The sequence below is a fragment of the Octopus sinensis genome, linkage group LG4 (assembly GCF_006345805.1).
Source record: "Octopus sinensis linkage group LG4, ASM634580v1, whole genome shotgun sequence".
Taxonomy (NCBI): domain Eukaryota; kingdom Metazoa; phylum Mollusca; class Cephalopoda; order Octopoda; family Octopodidae; genus Octopus; species Octopus sinensis.
Genome location: NC_043000.1, coordinates 34,038,429 through 34,060,674, shown reverse-complemented (window position 1 = coordinate 34,060,674; position 22,246 = coordinate 34,038,429). Strand labels below are relative to the sequence as shown.

Genomic DNA, 22,246 nt, shown 5'->3' with positions numbered 1-22,246 from the left:
GGACCATGTGTGCCAAGTGAACCCTTTAACCATTCACTGATGTGCATGTGCGCGTGCGCGAATGTGTATTTGTATGTGTTGGTGTGCGAGTGTGTGTGTGTGTGTGTGTGTGTGTGTGTGTGCGCGTGCGTATATGTGTAGGCATCAACTTTAAAATTCATCCGTAGCTTAATCCCAGTGCTATCCGTCCCCTACAAAAGTCATGTGTACGTCTAATTGACTCTTGTCTCTTTTTAGTTTTTATTTTTGATTTGCCTATATATATATGTGTGTGTGTGTATATGTATATATATATATATACGCCCGAAGGTTGGTTAGACGTCACTGGATGAAAGTAAATTGCGGAGTCGACTGAAAACAGAGAAAGAATAAAACAATATCGTCTTTCGAAAAGTTGTTCAGATCAGTGATATTTAGGGGGTGGAACCTTTGACGAAAGTCGAGCCGAAGGATGATTGCATAAAGGATGAATAAAAATAGAGAGAGAGAAGAAGAAGAAGAAGAAGAAGAAGAAGAAGAAGAAGAAGAAGAAGAAGAAGAAAAAGAAGGAGAAAAATAAGAAGAAGGAGAAGAAGAAGAAGAAGAAGAAGAAGAAGAAAAGAAAAAGAAGAAGAAGAAGAAGAAGAAGAAGAAGAAGAAGAAGAAGAAGAAGAAGAAGAAGAAGAAGAAGAACAACAACAACAACAACAACAAGTAAATGATAATAAAAGCCATTTGTTTTGATGTTTCTTGTAGCTAAACTACATTCTTCTCGTGTGTACAGATGGTTGGAATGTTTAGGATAGAATTAAAGCACGATTTGGAGGACATTTCTGGTTGTCAATTTATAGAACCGTCTTTAACCTTGAAATATGCTTACTTATAGGACTTGACTTCTGTATACATATGCATTCACCCCCCTCCACACACACACACACACACACACAACGCACACATTCAATACTAAAATAAAAAAAGACGCAGACCTTACACCCAGGTACCCTGCTACACAATGACTCATCGATACGCACCTACCAAGAAATAAAATAGATATAAGGAACCCAAACCACACCCACATACGCACACCCTTGCCATATCAATACACACATATCTATATGGAGACAGATGTCGTTGTAGACTCGATGCGTCTCCAAGCTTAATATTCCCACCTGGCACCTTGGGCGGAATCGTTGACGGAGTCTATTCTTGTAAGGTCTCCAGTTTGACAACATCCTCTTCCTTCCTGGTTCAAGGTATTGTCTTTTGTCCTGACGGAAATATAAAAGTTTCCATGCATCCATGCATCCATCCATCCATCCATCCATCCATCCATCCACACATACATACAAAGATATCACAAACCTTCACGTTTTGACTAAGCTATACCAATGTGGAAGATATCACCCATATCATCAGCAGTTGCCCTAAAATGTCTACGAGACACTACTTGTCCTTGAGGCATATCATAGTTGCAAAGATTATTTACAATGCTATCATCAGGAAGGATTGCCTTGACGTATACATCAAAGGCACATCAAAGCCAGCATGTCTTCACAGTTTTGGAAACAAGCAATACTGGAGGAACACTCCCATAAAAAAAAAAAACATCAATTCGGTGCAAACATAACAGAGCTGATATTGTTCTGTGGAACATAAGGATCGAAAGTCATGCGCTGTTGAAGAGATCAGCAGCCCAGTGGATGTGAATATACAATTGAAAGTCCAGGGAAAAGAGAACATTTCTGGCCAATTAATGCAGGGCTTACAGCTCTTGGACCCTGACTATGAATTCTCATTTTTATGAGGCATCAAAGGTGCATTTAGGTTATGCTCCAACAAATTTGCTTAAAAGCCTAGAAATACTTAGTTTCACGGAAAAAGAACAAAGGAAACCGGCGCGGACTCTCCTAATCGAGGCAATCAGTGGCACAGTGAAGACTTGTAAGACATTCGAAAGATTCTCCATATGAGATTCTTTAGATACATGCACTTGGGTGTGTGCATCAGCAGCTCAACTAACACACCAACTCAATCACTTATTTACAAACATAAAATCAAAAAGTCATGTCACTTTGTTAGCGACCGGTTTCGACTCTCTTAAGAAGAGCTTAAATAAAACTCAAAGAAAACATAATTCTTTTTCTTTCTTTTTTTTTACTTGTTTCACTCATTTGACTGCTGTCATGCTGGAGCACCGCCTTTGGTCGAGCAAATCGACTTATTCTTTGTAAGCCTAGATATAAGAGATATAAGAGATATAAGAGATATAGTCGGGTTGAGACATAGCAATAATGGAGTCCACTATACATAATGTCACGAAGAAAAGATGGCTAGAGTATTTTTGATCATATAATTGCCGGGTCTGGGTTGGTCTGGGGTCAAACAACAACAGTGATGTTGACGAATGAGCGATAAAGCACCTATGTGGTCACCCGAGCTGCTAAACATAACAACTAAATAACCAAAAACACCCACACTTATCATCTTAATAATGGATATTGTAAACTTAGAAGAAAAAGACAGGAAAGTGGTCACAGCTGGAACGTCTTTGTTCCTGGGTTTGCTTCATTAAGGCTGAACTTACTTGTTACAGAATTGTAGAAGACAATGAAAACTGCTATTTATTGGCGACAGAAACTGTATTACTACCAGAAGGCAATCTTTATGGCGAGGATTTGTTAGAGGGCCGAATATTGCGTTATTAGACTCGAGAGATCCTCTTCTACAGGCGCACGATCCATTAAAGCAGAGACATGAATCGTAGCAGACGAGAAGTGTCTGTTATGGGCGCCAGAACTCCCATATCACGTGATTTCAGTCTTCCGGACCTCATCAGTGGGAGGCATCCGGTTATCGCTTACCTGTCAAATCTCGCTGCCTCGATCTATATAGCATCAGCACTGATGTCTCAAATAGCCAGTGAGCTTATTAAAAATTATTAGCGTGAAAGCAGTATTAGTACCAAAAAGGCAATTGTTAAATCCAATTTAACATGGATGTTTCATTTGGACACCGAATACTGCGTTATTAGAATCGAGAGATCGTTTCATATGGGAGTATAAAAACACAGACATAAATCTTAGCAGACGAGAATCGTCTATTTTGTTTACCCTCTCTCTCTCTGTCTTTTACTCGCCTCCCTCTCTCATTTTATCGTTGTGTCCTTCTCATTTCTCCCTCCCTCCTCGACTCTACATCTCTCGTGATTTATGATAAATCGATTGTTCCTTAAATCAATTGATGATATAAGTATAAAGATGATACTATACTGAGATACAGAAATAGAAAGATAATTCTACACTGAAATATATATTTGAACAACTGTTCCGTTGTATTGCCCCGGTGGCGCAATCGGTTAGCGCGCCGTACTTATAGACAGTACGTTCACATAGAAATGCGGAGGTTGTGAGTTCGACCCTCACCCGGGACAATAACTTTTGCTTCTAAGATTGAGTTCGCGAGATTTCATAAGCTCTCCATAGTTAGAAGAGTAAGGTTATCAAATTTATTTTCTTTTTGTTTTCTTAAACAAGAAGGGGCTTACCTGTTAGCTGTGAACTACACATACCCGAATGCTGGGCCAGTAATTCGACGACTTTCGTAGAAACAATTCCGTGTTTTTTGCATTGAAGAATTAAGTTTTCTTTCAAGTGAAAAATTGACTGCAAGGGAAAACTATTCATGGTCAGGGGGCGAGTGTATTATGGGCCAGTTGCATGTATTCTTTTCTTTTATTTGTTTCAGTCATTTGACTGCGGCCATGCTGGAGCACCACCTTTAGACAAACTCTACACTGAAATATATATTTGAACAACTGTTTCGTTGTATTGCCCCGGTGGCGCAATCGGTTAGCGCGCCGTACTTATAGACAGTACGTTCACATAGAAATGCGGAGGTTGTGAGTTCGACCCTCGCCCGGGACAATAACTTTTGCTTCTAAGATTGAGTTCGCGAGATTCCATAAGCTCTCCATAGTTAGAAGAGTTAGGTTATCAAATTTATTTTCTTTTTGTTTTCTTAAACAAGAAGGGGCTTACCTGTTAGCTGTGAACTACACATACCCGAATGCTGGGCCGGTAATTCGACGACTTTCGTAGAAACAATTCCGTATTTTTTGCATTGAAGAATTAAGTTTTCTTTCAAGTGAAAAATTGACTGCAAGGGAAAACTATTCATGGTCAGGGGGCGAGTGTATTATGGGCCAGTTGCATGTATTCTTTTCTTTTATTTGTTTCAGTCATTTGACTGCGGCCATGCTGGAGCACCACCTTTAGACAAACAAATCGACTCCAGGATTTATTCTTTGTAAGCATTGTACCTATTCTATCGGTCTCTCTTGCCGCTAATTTACGGGGTTGTAAACACACCATCATCGGTTGTTAAGCAATGGTTGGGTGACAAATACAGACACACAAACATATATATATACGACGGGCTTCTTTCAGTTTCCGTATATCAAATCCACTCGCAAGTATTTGTTCGGCCTGGAAACACCTGCCCATAGTATCAATTCGAGTCTAGAGTAGGTAAAAATAAATAAATATTTCCTTCTCGAACCATGCCAGGCTCATGTCTCCACCTGGATAGGATGCGAGTCTGTCGCAGGGTTAGTCATTCTTGCCAGCTGAGTGGACTGATGCAACGTGAAATGAAGCGCTTTGTTCAAGAATACAACGCATCGCCCGGGCCAGGAATTGAAACCGCAATCTTACGATCATGAGTCGAACACCCTAACCACTTAGCAACGCGTTTTCACTGTCTCCAGTAGATAATGACATTTTATTTCTCCTACAACAGAATCGTTATTGTTGTTGCTATTGTTGTTGTTGCAGTTGTTGTTTAATGCGATGATGTAACCTTATAAATGTAAACATGTCTTCTATTTCTAGCATCAGTCATTTATCCGTCTTTAAGATTGTTCGTTTTTATTAATCGGAATTAAGGAATAATACATTTCTAAATCGCTCAGAGAGATTTATACAGTAGAAACATGATAAAGTGGTGGTATGCTGTCAACTTAATGTGACAGCCCATGAAAGGGAATAATATTACTGCTATTTAACCCTAGGACTCAGCACCGCTTCCTGTCAGCCTTGACACATTTCCTGTGTTCTTATGTTTACGAAGGGGAAGATAAGCACTTCCACCCAGCTAAGCCAGCATAAGGATACAGGAAATGTGTCAAGGCCGACAGGAAGCGGTGCTGCTTCCTAGGGCTAAATAGCAGTAATATTATTCCCTTTCATGGGGCTGTCATATTAAGTTGACGTCACATAAATCGGAATGTTATATCATAAAAAAGATCTTCAGTGATAGATTAAAATGCATTGAATAAAAAATAATCGAATGGAATTTAATTACGGCTTTTCTAGTTCTGGGTTCAAATCCTATTAAAATCGGGTTTGCTTTTTATCCTTCAGTGGTCGGTAAAGTAAAATATAAGTAAATACGGGGGTTGGCATAACCGATTATATTTCATCGCATGAATTTTGTGGATTTGTGCCGATATTATAAATCATTGTTATTAACATGTGTCTGGGATGTGAGTTCAATTCTTGATGGCGTATGTTTTATCTTTCATCGTATTGAGACAGATAGCGTAAGTACCAGTAAAATACCTGGGTCAAATAAATAACCATTGCCTTCTCGCGGAATATCATTTCTTGTGATGCTGATGTTAGAAATTATTATTTTGTGCTGTTTTGTTTAACCCTAGGTTAACTCAAACGAGAAAACTTAAGATTAAAGTCTTTGGTCACCATCATTGATTTTTTTTTTTGGTAAGGGGAAAGACAGTACATCTAGGAATATATTACTGTACATATATTCCTCTTTTGAACAGCCATGGGTTCTTTATCGGGAGGATAACTGTTATTTCTAGTGATTTGACACTCCCTTGTGTGTTTGTTATATTTAAGTTCAAACTGGATAGCTGGCTTTTGATTAGCCAGTCCCACGATAAAGTTTCGATTCCAAGTGGCATCAGTCAAATTCCTTCTTGTTCGCTGCTAGTACCAATGAGAAATGCATGAACTTCACTTTTCCTACTACAGAAACAATTACAGCAACAACAACCATAATAGTGATGGAATAAAACGTTAAGTTAAGAATATTTTGGCGGAACTTGGGACTAAAATATCTTTTTTACTATAGGCACAAGGCCCGAAATTTGGGGGGATTACATCAACTCCACTGTTTCACTGGTATTTATTTTATAGACCCCGAAAGGATGAAAGGCAAAGTCGACCTCGGCAGAATTTGATCTCAGAACGTAGCAGCGGACGAAATACCTATTTCTTTACTACCCACAAGGGGCGAAACACAGAGAGGACAAACAAGGACAGACAAACGGATTAAGTCGATTACATTGACCCCAGTGCGTAACTGGTACTTAATTTATCGACCCCGAAAGGATGAACGGCGAAGTTGACCCCGGCGGAATCTGAACCCAGAACGTAAAGACAGACGAAATACCGCTTAGCATATCGCCCAGCGTGCTAACGATTCTGCCAGCTCGCCGGCATACTTTGGACTAAAATATCACATTTCTTATTCGTCATTTTCTTTTAGGAAGTTCCGTAAAACAAATACCTGTAATACAGTGGTGTCAATTCAAGTGACACATATTTCTTCAATATTTTTGTGATACTTTTTATCAATCTCTCTCACTATTTCCCTTCCACGCCGCCATATTCTCCCACCGCCATTACGTAAAGTTTCATCGCATGCCTTCATTTGACAATTTCTCTTCAGTTAATTCATTTTTAATCCCGTTCTCTCCAAATTTCTCCCTTCGCTTTTATTTCTCTTCTTACTCTTCTTCCTTCAATCTTCTGCAAAAATGGTTCCATTTCAACTTCTTATTGTACCCCCACAACGCACCATCACCCCGCTACTCAACGATTTCATTCCTTTCTATAATTCATCCTTGAAATATTTCTTCCATCTCTCACTCTTAGAGAATCAATCACCCCCACCCGTTTCCCAACTCCCTTTTCTACAAACATGTTCACATACAAACGCACACACATATACATGAATATACATATTATACACATATGCATGAATGTGTGTGCATATGTGTGTGTGGGTGTGCATGTGCGAGTGCGTGTGAAGGTGTGTGTGTGTGGAGAGAGAGGTTGTAATATGTATGTACACAGAGAGAACGAGAGAAATGGAGAGAGAAAGAGACTCCTACATACACGTATAAACATGCACATACACACACACACACATATATATATATACATATGTATACGTATGTGTATGTATATATATATATATACATACATACATACATACATACATACATACATACATACATACATACATATGTGTGTGTGTATACATATACATGTATGCATATACGCTATATCTGCATGTATGCACACACACACACTCACATACAAATGACGAAAGAGAGAGAGAGAGAGAGAGAGATCCATCCATCCATCCATTCATCCATTCCCACACGAACAATGTGAAACCATCGTCCAAAATCTGCCACGAAATTGCCGACTTCCGGAAGAGTTTCTATCATTGACATGCATTCTTCCAGCCAATTCCGCCATTAAACCTTCTACATCACTATTCATTTCATCACGTTCCGTTAGCATTCTTTACAAAACTGTACATTTCCATCGCCGAAACAACAAAACGGACAATCACATCGACCATTCATTAGTTCCTCACATCTTCAAAACAAAATCCGTCCAACCATTCAGGCTTCCTTCCTTCATACATATCTATCTATCTATCTATCTATCTATCTATCTATCTATCTATCTATCTATCTATCTATCTATCTATCTATCTATCTATCTGTCTATCTATCTATCTATCTATCTATCTATCTATCTATCTATCTATCTATCAATATATCTATCTATCTGTCTATCTATCTATCTATCTATCTATCTATCTATCTATCTATCTATCTATCTATCTATCTATCTATCTATCACTATATCTTTACACACACTCACCCACACATACTCGAATGTATGTTTATATGCATAAATATTTCTATTCTTCCACTCCTTTCTTCTCTCTTTCTTTCTTTCTTTCTTTTCCTCTCTCTCTCTTTCTCTCTCTCCCTTTATCTCCCCATCTCTATATATCTACGTTCCACATCTCTCGCACTCTCTTCGAATATAATTATATATATATATATATATATATATATATATATATATATATATATATACATGTATATAGATACATATTTATATATAAGTGTGTGTATATATATATATACATGTATATCATGTATATATAAATACATACATACATATATATACATATATATATATATGTATATACATATACATACATATATGCATACGTACATATATATATATATATATACAGACACACACAAATACACGCACAATATGTGTATACATACACACACACACACACATATGTATGTAGATATTTGTGTGCATGCATAATACATACATACTCATGTGTGTGTGTGTCTAACCATTAGACTAATCGATATATTTATTTAAAAACGTGTTGTTGGTTGTTGATTCACAATTGTCCCATTCTTCGTGTAACGAATTCTATACGTCACACTCCAAATCTATGTAAATATACTTTCAGTTACAAATTGCTTTCGATGGTTTGTTTTCGTAAATGCGGACGAGATACGTTGCAGTGAATAACAACATACGTTATCTCACCCGCAATATCTGTTTGTCTGTCTCTTTGTCTATCCATTGATCATGTTTTTCTGTCTGTGTACAATTCCCATCTTGTATTTATAGGCACATATACACACATACATATCTGTATTTATATATCTATATACTTATATGTGCAGGTATGTGTAGAGACACACACACATACACACATACAAATAAATGCATGGGAATGAACCATTAATCATAGCCAATATTCTTATAATTATTCCCTATAGTACAAGACTTAATTACGTGTCCCTCATTAGACGAGGCCTCTCTTTAGTCATTAAGGTGTAATATTTAAAATGGTAATATCTATTAAGTTATCAGTGTTATTACATTTTGTGACAGATTTTGGGGGTCTCCCTAGGACCGTCACTGAGATATTATCTGGAGAGTGATTCAACAGTGATCACTGCTTGCTGTTAAAGGCAAACAGCGAAGAGTGGAGAGATGCCTTAATGGGGGACGATAAAACCCGTCCTCTTACTGAAGCTACATAGCTAAAATCCAAAGTAATGGAGTATCATCCATGTTAGAGCATCCTTCGTTTAGTTCTCATCTTCCTCTTTTTGATTCCCACCTGTTTGTTCCACTCAAAGACGTCAGAAACCACCCGGTTACGAAGCAAACTAAACGACGAAGCCATGGATAGACTTGAAGCCCAAACTGCTTTGTGGGTGTAGAGTGCGCGCACGCACACACACACATACATATGTATACATACATATATATATGTATATATATATGTGTGTGTGTGTATGTGTGCGTGTGTGTGTGTGTGTATGTATGTATATATATATATATATATATATATATAAATAAATATATGTGAATGTATGCATGCATATTTATAAGTGAACACACATAGCGAGCGAGAAAGGTAGACGGAGCGTGTTTTCGTTGTTTATCTCAATTAATTTTTCATCCTTAATATCCGGCTGCAACGATCTCCTCCCCTTCCCCCTCCTCCTCACCCTCCCCTCTTCCCATCCACTTCCCTTTTCCTTCAATTACATTTACAATTACACTCCACTTCTGTACGCCAGTTTAAGTGAAGATAAACACTTCTGTTGATCTATCTAATTAAAATGGTGGAGGTAACAGGTTCCATCTGATATTTGAATGTTGTTACTTCCGTTCAACTTTAAATATATTTATATTCCGTTATTCCATTTTTCTTCTAATTTATCTCTTATTCTTTCAATCTCTGTCGTTTAGAATTTTTCTTTTCTCTTATTTCTTCCACTTTCCTAAGTTCTCGAGTTAATTATCTAACACTGCAACCTCTGGACGTGACGATACAGTTATCCTGAAGTCAGAAAAAGCAAACATTGCATCATTAAGTTGAAGCTATTCTGTCAAAAACAGAATAATTACGACTGGAGCACCTTACTTCTGCTCAATGCAAAATGATTTGGAAAAGTAAAAAAGAAATGGACGGTGTAGAATAACAACTTCCGCAAAACAGGATACGTATAATGTAACGTAAAGACATATCGAGCACAACCATTGAACCAACCAATGAATAAGAGGTAAGCAAATAAACGTCTCTAGAAAATAGAATATCACTTTGTCAAATGCAATGCGAATACGCAATCAACACTGTGGTTTGAAAGAGTGACTGCTAGACTGAGCAATATACAATAATATAAAGAAAAACAAAATCTTTGGAAAACAACTTTACAAAAACGGTATTCGGAAAACGATATGAAAATAACAATGAAGCTAACCAATGAACCATAAAATAAATGAATTGAAAGAAACAACAACGACACATAACGCCTTAATAAAAAACACGAAAAGCAACTTCCATAAAATGAATTAAAAAAACTCTCTAGTCTATTTAAAAACCAGTCCAGCATAACGAAAGAAGACAGTTCTTGCCTGACGATGACAGCCGCATGAAACTCGAATCGTGAGACATATTTGAATTATTCATCTCCTCTCCCCATACCCCTCCTCCTCTTCTTTTGTTTCTTCTTCCTCTTCCTCCCCCCTTCTTCCTCCTCATCATCGTCATTCGATGACAATAATGTCATCGACTTATTTCAGTTGAAAGTGAAATATAGACAACAGTATCAGCAGGAACGACAGCAGCAGCAGCAGCAGTGATATTAAGAAATACAGTTAAAACCCCAACAGGAAAAATAACGTCGTTGTGCTTCTGATAAAGAAAATTACATCGAAGCACATAAAGAAACATTCTATGACGACAACAACATCACAAACCAAACAATGTCGTTTACAACAACAACAACAAGTAAAGCTGTATGGTGAGTCGAGCAGAGAGAGGCAGTCGTTGGTATTATTACTATTTATGGAAGAAGGGAATATTTTTAATGTTAGCAAAGTATCAAAATGATGAAGAAGTCATTGGTTCAGAAAGATATTTCACAAATGTGGCGCCATATTTAATTTTCTCTTCTTTATCTGATTGTACACATGTAGATAGAGATGTATAAGAATAAACACACGCTCTCTCTTCTCTCTCTCTCTCTCTCTCTCTCTCTCACACACACACACACTCATATATATGTATGAATTATATGTGTGTGTTGCATATATATATATATACATATATTTATGTTTATGTGTATGTCAGTACTTATATCTATATATACATACATATACGTAAACATCCAAGCAGAAATATATTTGTAAATGCATGTATACATGTATCTTATATATATATATATATATATATAATATATATATATATATATATATATATATATACATATATATATATATGTATGTATATATGTATGTATGTACGTATGTATATATATATAAACACAAACATATATATAATTATCCACACTTATACTCACACACACATACATACACACGCACATATGCACATATGTATGTATGTATGTATGTATGTATGTATGTATGTATGTATGTATGTGTGTGTGTATGTAGGAATGTATGTATGTATGTGTGTATTCTGGCAGCCATGCAAGCTTCCATGCGTAATAAAGATTTGAAGTAAAACCAGGTGGGAATAAAAAAAACATTTCTTAGATTCTGTTCGACTGATTCCAGCTGAATATTTTGGCAAATTGACACACTGGCACACTGGCACACTGGCACCTTTAACACACTAATTTGTGCCACTGTACCTTGTTTATACCTACATAAATATTTTTATGCAAATATCTATGTCTCTGTGTGTGTGTGGTGTATAAAGATATATATATTATTCTTTTATTTGTTTCAGTCATTTGACTGCGACCACGCTTGAGCACCGCCTTTAGTCGAGCAAATCGACTCCAGGATATATTCTTTGTAAGCCTAGTACTTATTCTATCGGGGACGTAAACACACCAGTATCGGTTGTCAAGCGATGCTGGGAGGACAATCACAGACATACAAACAAATACATACATATACAGACATTCATACATACATACATACATACATACATACATACATACACATATACATACATACATACATACATACATACATACATACACACACACACACACACACATATATATATATATACACACACATACATATATATATATGTATACTTATTTCTTTACTACCCACAAGGGGCTACACACAGAGGAGACAAACAAGGACATACAAATGGATTAAGTCAATTATATCGACCCCAGTGCGTAACTGGTACTTAATTTATCGACCCCGAAAGGATGAAAGGCAAAGTCGACCTCGGCGGAATTTGAACTCAGAACGTAGCGGCAGACGAAATACCGCAAAGCATTTCGCCCGGCGTGCTAACGATTCTGCCAGCTCGCCGCCGTATACTGGGGACCCAACTGCGAGGAAGCTGGTAAACGCTTGGAGAAGTCCTTTACTAATTACCAATATATATATATATATATATATATATATATATATATATATATGGTCATCATCCTCTTCATTGAACGTCCATGTCCACGTAGGCATAAGACGGTTTGACAAGATCTGATGGGTCCAAGGATAGTATCCTGTAGAAATATGTGCTTCGGCATAGTTCCTCTGATTTGATACCCTTCATAATAATACCGACCATTTTACAAAGTGTACAGGGTGCATTTCTCGGTGCACCACAACTACCAAGGCGGTCATGCAGCTTGTAAGACTAAGATCTAAGATCTCCTTCGACTGAGTCAAAGTCGACGAGGAGAGAACATTATGTGGGAAGAAGAGGAGTTATTAGTAAAGTATAAGAAAAAGGGGCCAGAACAGGTTTAATGTAAAAGTATAGTCGGTAATACCTATAATTCTCCCGGTTCAATCTTCTATAGTTAATACCTTACACACACACATTAACTTCGTTTCTGAGTTGTTCTCCATTTATTCAACCCACCAAAGCATCAGCTGTTAGTTCTTTTGCATCTGTTCAATATCCTGGTGTTTGTTCTTAACCTTCTACACACAAAAGAGTGTGTGCACCAGCGTTTAGGCGTGTGTAATTGTATATACACTAATATATATATATTTGTCTAGTAGTAGTAGTCGTAGTTGTTGTTGTAGTAGTAGTAGTAGTAGTAGTAGTAGTTGTTGTTGTTGTTACTGTTGTTTTTGTTGTACATATGTGCCAGCCAATGAGCTTGTGACTGGTAGCGGACTTGTTAAGTAAGTTTACAAAGTGTTTCACTGTGTAGCTCCTATTATAGTAATATGCTTCTTACTTTCTTTGTGTGTGGTGTGTGTGTGTATGTGAGTGTGTGCGTGCGTGTGTGTGTGTGTGTGTGTATGTGTGTGTGTGCACGCCTGCGCTCTCTTACGCTTGAATTGTTCCTGCGTAAACAAACGTAACAGATGGTGCTCATTCGCTTTTTATAAATTTTTAATATATTTCAGCTGGAAGTATTATTCTGTCTATATTTACACGTGTTCATTGTCGGTGGTATAGAGGTAAGCTAGGAGACTGGGGTTCGATCCACTGCTTTGAAGAAATTAAAACAGTTGGTGGTGCTTCAGCAAACCAGCAGTGATGAGGCTGGCTGATCCCAGAATGGACTTATAATAGGTTGGTGCGTAATTATTACGGCTTTTTTACAATAAATTTTATTCAACAAAAATCTAAACAAAACGACAATTTAAACAAAACGCCAAGCAGAAATTGAAGTAGATAGTGAATATACTCCGGAATAACCATTTAAAGATGTTTTTGTTAAATGTTGTTATTGTTTTTATTGAATAAAAATTTATTGGAAAAAAGCCGCAATAATTATGCACCAGTGAAATAGAAACACTTCGTCCTTTAAAAGATTTAAACAAGAAAAGGTCAAGGATAAGACCTATTGTCTACCTCAATGTCTTTCTTTTTTGAGTGAATTTATAATGATTGGTTGTATAACTGGATTGGTGTCGCTAAGGTCGAGCACTGTGTTTGTAGTTAAGGTAGTTTAAAACGTAGCACTCGAATGCACATCACGATAAATAGATTAATGTAATGGATTTTTAACTAAGACACACAGGTACATATTTTGCGGGGGTGGATAAGGGATTATTCCGATCCTGATACTTCACTGGTGTATATTTTTCAACACATTTAAAGGAGGAGCAACAAAGTCAACCTCGGCAGGTATCGAACTCAATCTTCCCGATTCAAACTATTGAAAGCAATAAGTACTCAGTTTTAGAAATAAGAATTTAAGTGACAACAACGGTAAGTAGAACTGATTAAGGGTTTGAAATACTGAAGGCTGATCTCAAGACGCTGATCCTTACGAAGGAGATGACCAAGGACCGATATACCTAGCACCTTGCTGTACTTAAGAAGACTTGTCCACCACAGCAGAACTGATATTTTAAAACCAACGTGGTAATGCTCGTCTACGAGGGGCTCTGTCCCACCCAGCGTCCATCCTCTCTGACCCGTCAACGTTTGCCCCTCACATTTTATCACTTAATACCCATCACTTCTCTATCACAGAAGAGCAGAATAAGCACATACAAACTTTCTCAATTAACTTCCTTCCTCCACTCCAAACCACTTCTATTTTCCATCCTTTACCCAGCCTATTGTTTCCACCAACTTCCTCCTCTCTGCACCACCCCCCATGCTATTCTTCATCATTAATACCTCTCTTATCTGCTAAAATCCTCAATGCCTTCTCATATCTACCGCAACTCCTGCCCCCCACCAGGTCTCTCCTAGATTTCCCTCCATCATATGCAACAGTCACCCCTATTTTACTCACTCGCCCAGTTCAAACCTTTGCATCACCTCACCTATTCTCACACTTCCAATGTCCCCACACGTCTTCGCCACCTCTCTCCCACTATCGCTCTCCTCATTTTATTCTCTGAATCACTCTCCTTTCTCTTCCAACTGGGTAATCGTTGCATCCTCAGCAAGGGACCCATCCTCGCCCCTCTATACTTTTGATATCTCAATTGGCACAAAGCATCCTCCTCCCAGTTGAGCGGTCTTTGCCTCTTTTGTCTTGCAAAGTACTTAGTGACCTTACTGGTACTTGTGTTGCGTAAACAGCTTTGGTCCTGGTGTCACATAAAAAGCACCCGGTCCTGGTGTCACGTGAAAAGCACCCGGTACACTCTGTAAAGTTGTTGGCGTTAGGAAGTGCATCCGGCCGTAGAAACCATGCCCAAACATGCCGAACATGAAAATGATGATGATGACGACGACGGTGATGATGATGATGATGTTTAGAGTAGAAGTAGACGTCGTAATTAAACAATGTAATTAACCGTTTAAGTTAGATTCACAACGAAGCTTAAAGAACAAAATGTTATTTACATTTAGTGTTTCAGTATTTCTCATGAGTCTCTTCTCTAGTTCGACAGACTTGCTGAATTAGTGCTGTTGTTGTTGTTGTTGTTGTTGTTGTTGTTAAGTGGATCGAAACTGATTATTTATTTTGTCTTCTTGTGTCATCCAAACATGCAACCGCCATTTCAGCTTCCATCCCCATCCGATGGAACTTCCGTCAACAGAAAGACCTCGGAAGAAACACAGGATGTCATTGCCAACTAATTAAAAAGCGCAATGTTTGCAAACGTGGTCAGTCAGAGTAAATAGTTTCTAATTGAGGCACAATGCCAGCAGTTCTGAGCAAAGAAGGGAACAGTCGATACCTTCAATCCCAATACTTCACTGGTCCTTTATTTCTATCGAGCCCCAAAATATAAAAGTCAAAGTTGACCTCGACAGGATTTGAACTCAGAACCCAAAGAGACGGAACAAATATCACAACGTAATATTTTTCACGATTTAACGATTCAGCCAGCTCATCGCCGTAGATATCGTAGGTACCCTTCCTATCACAGGTACATCGACCCAGTACATCACTGGTACTTAATTTATCGACCCCGAAAAGATGAAATGCAAAGTTGGCATCGACGGAATTTGAACTCAGAACATAAAGACCTATGAAATGCCACTAAGCATTTCGCCCGGCATGCTATCGATTCTGTCAGCTCGCCGCCTTAGTTATAGTAGATAGTAATAATAATTATAACCCTTTCTGCTATAGGTACAAGGCCTGAAATTTGGGGGAGGGGAATAGTCGATTAGATCGACCCCAGTACTTGACTGGTACTTAATTTATCGACCCCTTAAAGGACGAAAGGTAAAGTCGACTTCGGTGGAATTTGAACTTAGAACGTAAAGACGAACGAAATACCTATTTCTTTATTGCCCACAGGGGGCTAAACATAGAGGGGACAAACAAGGACAGACAAAGGGCTTAAGTCGATTATATGCGTAACTGCTACATATTTAATCGACCCCGAAAGATGAAAGGCAAAGTTGACCTTGGCGGAATTTGAACTTAGAACGTAATGTCAAATGAAATATCACTAAGCATTTCGCCCAGTGAGCTAACGATTCTACCCCTCCCTCCGCCTTAGTTCTGATAAATAATAATAATACTAACTGAATTATGTGATTCACAATTTAGTATGAATTGATTAAGGTAAATAGGGAAACCACAACCTGGCTTCATAAACAAACAGCGTTAGCAGCAGCAGCAATACGAGTTTAAAAGTTAAAGAAAGACAAGAGAAGTAGGTCAAAGAATATAAATAGTAACCAGAGAAAAGAGAAAGAAGTACAAGAAACATTAAAAATAATACAACCCCCATCACCACCACCACCACCACCACCACCACCGCAAAACATGATTTAAAAGAGTGAGATGTGACAGGCTTGTAACATAATCGAAAAAGTGAAGCGTTTTGAAGGAGTTTATAAATTGCCGGGACAGGATAAAGACGTCGGAGCGATGTCTGAAGTAAAAGGAGGAACATTTTGAGGGGAGGCAACAGTCCACTGGCTTGGCTTTTTTTTTTACATACTCTATAAGGGTGAAAGGCTAAGTCTACCGCGACCACATTCAAATATATGCAACTAAATGTATACAACTAAATACTGCTTGTAATATAGTCAGTCTGTCAGTCCAAAGTAGATCGAAATGCAAGTGTGATTTTTTTTCTAAAACATGAATGTATGAATGTAAAGGCCGAGATGGTTGTGGCGTTGCATTCATGATCATGAGATCGTGGGTTCGATTTCCGGACAAATACGAACAAACACACGCGCGCGCACATTGGCTTATAGTGCAGATTCTGATAGGGTAACAAAACGTATTTCCAATGCAGCACTCAGCCCAACCACCGGGCTCACCACATTCATATTTCTGGAAGCACTCCGTCGGTTACGACGACGAGGGTTTCGGTTGATCCGAATCAACGGAACAGCCTGCTCGTGAAATTAACGTGTAAGTGGCTGAGCACTCCGCAGACACGTGTACCCTTAACGTAGTTCTCGGGGATATTCAGCGTGACACAGAGAGTGACAAGGCCGGCCCTTCGAAATACAGGTACAACAGAAACAGGAAGTAAGAGTGAGAGAAAGTTGTGGTGAAAGAGTACAGCAGGGATTACCACCATCCCCTGCCGGAGCCTCGTGGAGCTTTAGGTGTTTTCGCTCAATAAACACTCACAGCGCCCGGTCTGGGAATCGAAACCGCGATCCTATGACCGCGAGTCCGCTGCCCTAACCACTGGGCCATTGCGCCTCCACACATTCATATTACAAATCTGAAAAAGCTGCAAATCTGCCGCTGCAGACATTCCGAAAATATCACCGGCAAAAACAGTGGAACTCCAAAATTATTTACAATTGTTTCTAATGTCATTCACACACACAAATGTGGCTGTGCATTAAGAATCTCATATACTTTTATTCTTTTACTTGTTTCAGTTATTTGACTGCGGCCATGCCTTTAATCAAACAAATCGACGCCAGGACTTATTCTTTGAAAGCTTAGTACTTATACTACCGGTCTCTTTTGCCAAATCTCTAAGTTACGGGGAACGTAGACACACAAACATCGGTTGTCAAACAATGGTGGAAGAACAAACACATACACATTCGCGCGCGCACACACACACACACACACACACACACACACACACACACACACACATACGACGAGCTTCTTTCAATTTCCGTCTACCAAATCCAATCACAAAGCTCGGTTCGGACCCAGGTAATATTAGAAGACACTCGCCTAAGGTGTCACACAGTGGGACTGAACCCGGAACCATGTGGTTGTTAAGCAAGCTACTTACCACACAGCCACTCCTGCGTCTGGTCACACCACTCTAAAAACATTTACTGCTTCTGTTGTGCATTACTTGTTACTTAGCCGTTGCAAAATAGAAACCGATAAATATGAGTACGAGCGGGAAATAAGAACTAGGTTGACATGACATATGAAACACCTGAAGGCAGTGTTCCAGCATGACTGCGATATAATAACGGAAATCGGGTGCGCACCCTGTTAAATCAAAACCACAAGTAACAAAAGTTTTAAAAACAACTTTGTGGTTTCCCGTTAAATGAAGGACTTTGTGTATATTTGAGATTTCAGTCGGTAATTAGGTGTGTGTGTGTGTGTGTGTGTGTGTGTGTGTAGAATATGTATGCATATGTATGTATTGTGAAGTAGAACACGTAGCCAAACGTTCGAGCTCAGTAGTGGGTCCCACACTCCACTTCTGTATCCCACGTGGAACGACGCGGGGTAGAAAACTACGGAATACGAGCCACGCAATACTAGTAATAAAAATACAGAAATATTATGATTTAATATCTGTCTGGTCGCTACTCAGTAAATAAAAATCTCTTTATTTGCTCATATATTTAATTACAGTAAATATTCTGTATAAGGCGCAAGCTGGCAGCATTGTTAGCACGCCGGGCATAAATGCTTCACAGCATTTCGTCCGTCTTTACGTTACGAGTTCAAAATTCGCCGCGGTTCACTTTGTCTTTCATTCTTGCGCAGTCGAGAAAATTTAGTAGCAGTTAAATACTGGGAAATTAAAGCAATCGACTTACACCCCTTCCCCCCCAAGGCTGACCTTGGGTCAAAATTTGAAGCCACTATACAGGGTGCGGCAGAAGTATTTGAATTTTCCAGTTTTAATCGAGTTTCTTTTTTTAGTTCCTAAAACTTCTTTTTGCATTAGTTTATTATTCGTTTCTTTAAGTAATGCAATAAATTTGTGATCAATAAAAAACAAAAAACTTCTTAATAAACATTTATATAGTATAAAAGTTATTAAATGCAAAAAGGGCGTTATTTCTGCCGCATCCTTTACATTTTGTAGGTGTGGTGAAGGAACTCATAAATATTCTTTTCTACTCTAAGCACAAGGCCCGAAATTTTGGTGGGAGGGAGCCAGTAGATTAGTACGCAACTGGTACTTAATTTATCGACCCTAGTACGCTACTGGTACTTAATTTTTCGACCCCGAAAGGATGAAAGGCAAAGTCGATCTTGGCGTAATTTAAACTCAGAACATAACGGCAGACGAAATACCTATTTCTTTACTACCCACAAGGGGCTAAACACAGAGGGGACAAACAAGGACAGACAAACGGATGAAGTCGATTATATCAACACCAGTGCGTAACTGGTACTTATTTAATCGACCCCGAAAGGATGAAAGGAAAAGTCGACCTCGGCGGAATTTGAACTCAGAACGTAGCGGCAGACGAAATACCGCTAAGCATTTCGCCCGACTTGCTAACGATTCTGCCTGTTCGCCGCCTTGGAACTCAAAAATACTGAAACAAATATGGATACATTTTACATGCAAAACGAGGGAGCCTGCATGTGGTCAGTCGACCTGCTAGAAAAGGTAGTCACATGTTTATTAGATCACACGCTATTGTATTAAAACTGCGAGGATATATTAGATAACATAGCCGTTGATGGACTACGCCTGTAAGAAAGCCGTGGGTGGATGGTATTTCGTCATAAGTTTGTTTAATCAGGTTTGAGTATTCATAAAATATCGTCGACTCAAGTAAATCGAATTGATTTTAGTGGAATGAATGCGTGTGAGTATACGTTTGTCTGTGAGTGTGTATATGTGTGTTTGTGTGTGTGTGTGTGTATGCCTGTGTGAGTGTGTATGTGTGAGTGTTTGTTTCTGACACAAAGTATATTTAGTCGCTACTTGTGTTTTAGACTTAGCATAACATACAAGTATTGTTATCAATCATCTGCAAATATATCAAACGTTATCTACCTTCAGCCATCTTGGAGAAAAAAAATGTTTCTTTTTGTTTCTAAAACTATTTATGTAACACTTCAACATTTCCAGCTTTTCTTATCGATCATATTTCGGTATCGGAATATTGATGTTATTTATTTATTTATTTAATTATTTATTCATTCATTTATTTTTGTAACCACGAAGTATTAAAGCGTTCTAGAATAATGATATATTTCTGCGGCGTTGTAATGCGTTTCTTTTGAGATATCGTGTTATGGTGTCGTAGTTCTGTTCTCAGCGTGTTGGAAGATATAACTAGTGTTGTGTTGAGAAATACTGTTGTGAGGTATTTTCGTTGTGTTGTGATTTACTGTTTCTATATTGTGCTGTATCAGATATATTCTATATTCTTGTTGTAGCACCGCGGTTTACAAATGATTCCTGACTGAATTTACCCTGAGTTAATTTTACACAAAGACAACAGGAGCATGTTTTGCCACTTCAATTGCAACGTTTTACAATGAAGATAAACAAAAACACCGTTTTTTGTACCAAGTTTTAACAAATATTCATAAGTTCAAATCCCATCGGAGAATGAATAATATGTCGTCTCCTAAATAGGTATTTAATTAAAATCCATTTAAAATTAATTGTATCGAGTCACTTTGCCTGGAAACACGTCCCTTTTCATTCCAAGAGATATCATCGTGTTTGTTTTTTAAATTGAAATCTGTGAAAACTTTAAAGCTTTTCTGCCTTAACATAATTTTGTGTTTTAAACGTTTCGGTCTCTTGTGAGATATCGTGTTCTGGTGCTGTAGTTGTGTTCTCGGCGTGGTGGAAGATATAACTGGAGGCGCAATGGCCCAGTGGTTAGGGCAGCGGACTCGCGGTCATAGGATCGCGGTTTCGATTCCCAGACCAGGCGTTGTGAGTGTTTATTGAGCGAAAACACCTAAAGCTCCACGAGGTTCCGGCAGGGGATGGTGGTGATCCCTGCTGTACTCTTTCACCACAACTTTCTCTCACTCTTACTTCCTGTTTCTGTTGTACCTGTATTTCAAAGGGCCGGCCTTGTCACTCTCTGTGTCACGCTGAATATCCCCGAGAACTACGTTAAGGATACACGTGTCTGTGGAGTGCTCAGCCACTTACACGTTAATTTCACGAGCAGGCTGTTCCGTTGATTCGGATCAACCGGAACCCTCGTCGTCGTAAACGACGGAGTGCTTCCAAGAAGAGGAAGATATAACTGGTGTTGTGCTGAGAAATACAGTTGTAGTCAGGGACATACAAATATTACTGTTAAGTAATGAGATGTACAAACTAAATTATGTTTATTGATTGAATTACAGCAATTTAATGATTTAATTGACTGAATCTTATTTTGGAATCTCGAAACATTTGAAAGGTAACATTCATGATATTAGGGATTGATTTTGGAGACAAGGGATGAAGAGGGAGCAGAATAAAGGTTCCCAAGTACATTACATTCCGTGATCTTTAAATACAGTACAATACGTAGGCTAAATTGTGTGTGTGATCTGGATGTAAAGTACAGTGTGGGATCTTCAAGAACAGCTAAGTGTGTGGTTCTGAAGCAGATTACAGCTATTGGTCCTAAAATCTTGTGTGGTGTTTGAAGTCGAGTACGGTGTGTGAGAATTGGTATTTTTTTTTGTTCCTGTCAACTCCAATAATTCCTTTGTTTCTGACTTCTTATATGCCAAAAAGGCAGCCTCTTGGGGGAGTGGGGAATTTCACTGACGTCCTAGAAGAATGAAAGAAAGTGTTGATTTTTATGGGATTCGAACTCAGAACCTATAAATTGAAAGGTATTTTAAACCGTGTCCTACTCACGACTTCCTAACATCGATTAATATAGATACTAATTAATAATCTAAATATTAGTGTGAAATTTTGACACAAGGCTAGCAAGTTCGGAGAAAGAAGTCGATTACATGAAACCGAGTATATGACTGGTACTTATTTTATGGATTCCAAAAAGGATGAGAGGCAAAGTCGACCTCAACGGAGTTCGAATTCAGAATGTAAAAACGGACGGGATGCTA

The 22,246-nt window shown here is 38.4% G+C and overlaps 1 protein-coding gene and 2 non-coding genes across 4 annotated transcripts in view; 2 read left to right on the top strand and 1 right to left on the bottom strand.

The window, feature by feature from the left end:
* LOC115211002 overlaps positions 1–22,246 on the bottom strand; it is a 333,205-nt gene that overhangs the window by 19,930 nt on the left and 291,029 nt on the right. The gene's annotated exons all lie outside the window — the stretch shown is intronic.
* Positions 3,316–3,409, top strand: Trnai-uau. Its single transcript has 2 exons — positions 3,316–3,353; positions 3,374–3,409. It is a non-coding gene; the product is annotated as a tRNA-Ile (tRNA).
* Positions 3,809–3,902, top strand: Trnai-uau. The gene is made up of 2 exons: positions 3,809–3,846; positions 3,867–3,902. It is a non-coding gene; the product is annotated as a tRNA-Ile (tRNA).